The sequence below is a fragment of the Triticum dicoccoides genome, chromosome 7A, assembly GCF_002162155.2.
Source record: "Triticum dicoccoides isolate Atlit2015 ecotype Zavitan chromosome 7A, WEW_v2.0, whole genome shotgun sequence".
In the NCBI taxonomy this organism is placed as follows: domain Eukaryota; kingdom Viridiplantae; phylum Streptophyta; class Magnoliopsida; order Poales; family Poaceae; genus Triticum; species Triticum dicoccoides.
Window position 1 is genome coordinate 680033149 of NC_041392.1, and position 5626 is coordinate 680038774.

A 5626-nucleotide genomic window follows, 5' to 3' on the forward strand; every position below is an offset into this window, starting at 1 on the left:
TTTAGTGCATTTTATGTTTGTTGCATTTTAGGTTAGTGCATTTTATGTTAGTGGAGAGGAAAAAGTAAAATAAGGAAAAGGAAAATAAGTAGAGAAAGAAGGAGAAGAAGAAGGAGAAGACGAGGAGAGGAAGAAAAGGAAGAGGAGAAGAAGAAAGGAATAGAGGAGAAGAAGAAAAAATAGAATTTTTTTTTCTATTTTTTCTTCTTCTCCTCTATTCCTTTCTTCTTCTCCTCTTTTTTTTCTTCGATCTTCTCCCCCTCCCGATAGGAAAGTTTTATATAGAAAGTTACAATTTTAGAAGAGTTTTATATATGCAAAAGTTACAATTTTAGAAAAAGAAGGATAGGAAAGAAGAAAATAAGAAGAGGAAAGAAAGAAGAAGAGGAGAGGAAAAGAAGAGGAGAAATAAATAAGAAGAAGAAAAAAGAAGAAAAAGAAGAGGAGAAGAAGAAAGGAATAGAGGAGAAGAAGAGAAAAATAGAATATATATTCTATTTTCTCTTTTCTCCTCTATTCCTTTCTTCTTCTCCTCTTTTTTTTCTTCTTTTTTTTCTTCGACACGTGGGGGGGGTCGAGAACGCCGGACATTCATGAGAGAGGCGAGGACGAAGGGGAAGAAGAGGGAGAAGAAGAGGAGAGAAAGAAGAGGAAGTCTTCTCCTCTATTCTTTCTTCTCTTCTTTTTTCTTCTTCTTCTTCCTCTTTATTTTATCGGGAACGAGGGTCGTCGAGAGGTCGAGGAGCGGTAGAGGAGAAACCCTAAATAGAAAGTATCGTCGGTGTGAGATACATGTACCGTCGGTGTCGGACACTACACCCACATCCCACAAGTGGCGCGGGCTTCGACGCCCACGTCACTTGTGGGACGTGGATGTAGTGTCCGACACCGAAGGCCACATGTATCTCACACCCACGATACTTGCTAGCTATTTAGGGTTTCCTCTACCGAAAAGAAGAGGAGAAATAAATAAGAAGAAGAAAAAAGAAGAAAAAGAAGAGGAGAAGAAGAAAGGAATAGTGGAGAAGAAGAGAAAATAGAATATATTCTATTTTCTCTTCTTCTCCACTATTCCTTTCTTCTTCTCCTCTTTTTTTTCTTCTTTTCTTCTTCTTCTTCTTCTTCTTCTTCTTCTTCTTATTCTTATTAGCCGGAAGTAGAGAGAGGTTTCCTAGTGTCAAAGTATTGAAGAAATCCATGCCTTCATCATTAGCCGGAAGTAACCAGGGCATGTTGGTACAAAGTTCTACAAAGTTGTTCTGGAATGGAGTCCCGGATAGAATAATCCGCCTTTTGGTACGAATTCAGCAAAGGCCTTCCAAATAGCGGTATTCGGAAGGCTCTTGCTGAACTTTGTACCAAAAAGCGAATTATCCTATCTGGGACTCCGTTCCAGAACAACTTTGAAGAGCTTCGTACCATCATGCACATGTTACTTTCGCCTAATGATGAAGACATGGTTTTGTTGAATCCCTTGACACTGGGCAACCTCCCGACCCCTCGGCGATCCTATCGAACATGAGAGGAAGAAGAGGATAAAAAAAGAAGAGGAAGAAGAAAAAAAAGAGGAGAAGAAAGAATAGAGGAGATCTTCTCCTCTATTCTTTCTTCTCCTCTTATTTTTCTTCTTCTTCCTCTTTTTTTTATCGGGAACGAGGGTCGTCGAGGGACATAGATGTAGTGTCGTCGTTGTCGATATATACCCCCTCCCGATAGCTTACTATGATTAGGTAGCTAGTTCTACGTTTGGCACTAATATATCATCTGTCATGTTTGAATAATAATTGCCATGTTGTAAATATTTGTAGAAACTATGGACACCGCCCTAGACGAAGCAACAAAAGAAGCGTTGTTGAGGGACATAATCGCACAAGGAAGTGATGCCATCTCGTTGTTTCTCAATGAAACCGATGGTCTGGAAGGAGAGGGTGAACAAGCTGGCTACGGTGACCTAATGCCGGTGCAAGAAGAAGAACATGAGGACGGCTCCGGTGACCCAATGCCGGTGCAAGAAGGAGACCGTGATGACGGCTCTGGTGACCGAACCGAGTCCGGCCAGGTATATATATTAGTTAAGCCTATGCTGACTAGCTGATTGATGCATTCATTGTTTTGGTATGTACACATATTAATTAAGTCTTTGTTCTTTTTTCTAGCCCTCCGAATCGAGCACAACTTCGGTAAAGAGACGAGGCCCGAAGAAAAAGTTGAGCTCGGATGAAAAGTTTGAGATCATAGCAATCGCGCCCGACGGCCAACCTATTGAACCCCTCCGGACAAAGAGCGCATTTGTTGCTCAGTGCGGGGTTCTGGTTAGGGACAAGATCCCGATAAGCATCCAACAATGGTTTATGCCGGCTATAGAAGACCCTGAGGTGTCTTATGTCAATGATATGCAGAAAAATGATCTTTGGACTGAGCTGAAGTCAAATTTCACCCTACCGCCTGAGGATAATCCAGAGAACCCAGTTAAAGAGAAATTAATCAAGTCTTTTGCTCTGAAGAGGATGGCAGAACTATTCAGGAGGTGGAAGAAAGAGCTGAATAAGTTTGTCGAAAATAATGAGACACCAGAATTCAAGGGCAGATATGAGAAGATCAGAGATCACTGGTCCGCATTTGTGGCCCACAAGACATCAGAAAAGAGTAAGAAGATGTCGGTGACAAACAAGCAAAATGCTGCGAAGAAGAAGCTTCACCATCGCACGGGGTCAGGTGGCTACCTCGTAGCCCGGCCTAAGTGGTCCAATACTGAGAATGATCTGGTTCATAAAGGAATCAAACCAGAGACAATTAACTGGCCAGACCGTTGCCGGACTTGGTTCTTCGGGGCTGGCGGAACACTGGAGCCTATAACAGGGAAGTGCATTTGGACGAACGATCAAATGGACATACCAGTCAGTAAGCTTAAGCAGTATATCGAAGCAGCACAGGAAGGGATGTTCTTTCCAGACAGAGAGAACGACGAGCTCACAATGGCCCTCAGGAATCTTGAGCACCCTGGACGGACACGAGGCATGCCAGGCTCCATTCCGTGGAAGGTTGGGTTTCCGGACGCAGGCGGTTACAAATCCCATGAGAGGAGGAAAAAAGTGCAGCAGACCCAAATACAGGCGCTGTAAGCAAGGGTAGACGCGATAGAGGAACGAGAAGCAAATCGCAGCAAACGTACTGCCGAAGCCTCCCCCGAAGCTACCCCGCCATCTCAGTGCAGAAGCAGCATGGCTTCCACCGAGCTGTTCAGCTGGAGCATGCCTTGACGGCTCCTTCCAGCTATCCCGTGGATGCTATAACGGACTCTCAAAATTTCCACCTTATGACGCAATGGATGAATTTGAAGGTCAAGGCGGCTGTTGGCTCTGTTTATCCTACTGAACCCGGCGCAACTTTTCACTGCCGACCGATTCCAGAAGGATATGCTAGGGTGATGGTGGATGAGATAACGGAGGGATTTGAGGACCTCCAGCTTGACCACCCTACCGGTGAAGGGGAGACTCGGCTGGGGTCTGCTCTGAAGACTCCATGCCTATGGCGGAAGGAGCTCATCAACCTTCCGAACTGGACGCCACCGCCTCCTCCTCCTCCTCCGGCGAGTCAGGGCACTCCGCCTCCACCGCCTCCTTCTCCGGCGAGTGACGATCAGGGCCCTCGGCCGGCTCCTTCTCCGGCGCGTGGTGGCACTCCGCCTCCTTCTCCGCCTGCGCCGACGCGCCCGAGCAGCCAGCCTCCTCCTTCTCCGCCTCATCAGCAAGGGCGGAAGAGACCTGCCGCCGCTCCAGCTGCTCCGGCGCGTCGTAGTCCTTCTCCTCCACCGCTTAAGCAAGTAAAGAAGACAACCGCTCCGTCTGCTCGGTCGGCGTCTAGCAGTACAACCAGAGGCGGGAGGACATACAGATTCAGTCCTTCTCTGAAGACTCCAGAGAAGTTACCATATGAGAGGACCCTGGAGGAGAACGCCGAGATCGCGCGAGAAGAAGTGAGGAACTTCTTTGATGGGGTGAAAGCAAAGAAACATCCACCTCCGGAGGAGAAGGTAGATCGGGTGAAAGTGAAGCGCACTCTGGCTGCCCTGACAAAACCACCGAAGTCTGATCCGCCGAAAGGAAACTATGACCGCATTATTGGAAAGGAATTTGCCGAAGCGGAGCGGTCGGGAAGTACTGTCAGTGATCAAAGGCTGAAAGAACGATGAGCTGGGAAACAAATTGCCCAGCTCGGCGAACAAGCGAAGCAATCGTGCCCCCCGCTCAAGGTGCCTAGCCACAACGTCGATAATGATCCGAGGATGGTGCCCGGTTATAGCAATCTTGCAGATTACCTGCCCAACGAAGTACATTATGAACCCATGGAGGTGCAAATACAAAGATACGAGTACGGGAAGCCTCTCGTCAAAGATGAAAGATCTCTATCAACGATGATGCGAAGATTGCATGATTGGTACTTGAAAATCTGCAGAGACTCTGGGGGAGGAGTACTTTGTATGTGAAAGTTAAAAAGGAGCATGACCTCGTTGGAATTGATCTGTTGCCTGTTCCATTTGAGGAGTTCTATCAGTTTTTCAATCAATTGGCCCTCGATAAAACAACGGTCGCCTGCTACTGTCTGTAAGTAGTACTACTTCTGTCATTAAGTTTCTCTATATAGCTTAGCTCTTTCATTGCATGTATTTATAATCATCCTCACTATATTATGCAGATTGAAGATCGCCGAATTGAAGAAAAGACAAGTCGGTGATATTGGGTTCATTAACACATATCTCATAGATGCAACTCAGGTTAAACTTCATGCCGCAGCTACCGAGGCCAACTTGCTACGATCGTTCATAATAAATCAAAACAAAGATATAATACTCTTTCCTTACAACTTCAGGTGAGTGTTACTGTCTTGTGCGTATTCGGTTTCCCTTATATATTAGTCAAGGTTATAGTAATGTAATTCATGAGTTATGCATGTGTGTGCAGTTTCCACTATATTCTCCTAGAGATTAAGCTTGAGCAGGGAGTAGTAACCGTCTTGGACTCTAAACGAAAAGATCCCAAGGAGTATGCGGACATGACTGAAATCCTCAAGAAGTAAGTTAAATCGATCATTATCCACCATATCAGCAACTTTGTTCATTTCCTGATATCAAGTAATTGTTTTCTTTGTCCGGCAGGGTTTGGAGAAAATTCACCAAAACAGTTCCGGGACTGCCGAAGGAGCTGGAATTTAGACACCCGAAAGTAAGTACTATAGTAGCATGTTCCGCACATCTCCTAGTGATTCAAGCGCTAGTTTCATCAATACCATTTAGCATTCTTGCTTATCAGTTTGATTGACCTCTATTTCTTGTAAAGTGGTTGTGGCAGGAACAAGGGAATGATTTCTGTGGATAGTACATCTGCGAGTCCATCCGCCACATGACCTGTGAGCGGGACGGGTACTCTAACGAACAATATGAAGTACGTAAATAACAACATTCACAATTTTATTTTATTACCATCATTTGTGTTGAGTTTCATTCATTTATATATATATATATATATATATATATATATATATATATATATATATATATATGTATGTATGTATGTATTGACCCCCTTCTTCAAATTAGATGTTTCGGAAGCGGGATGAACTCCTAGCA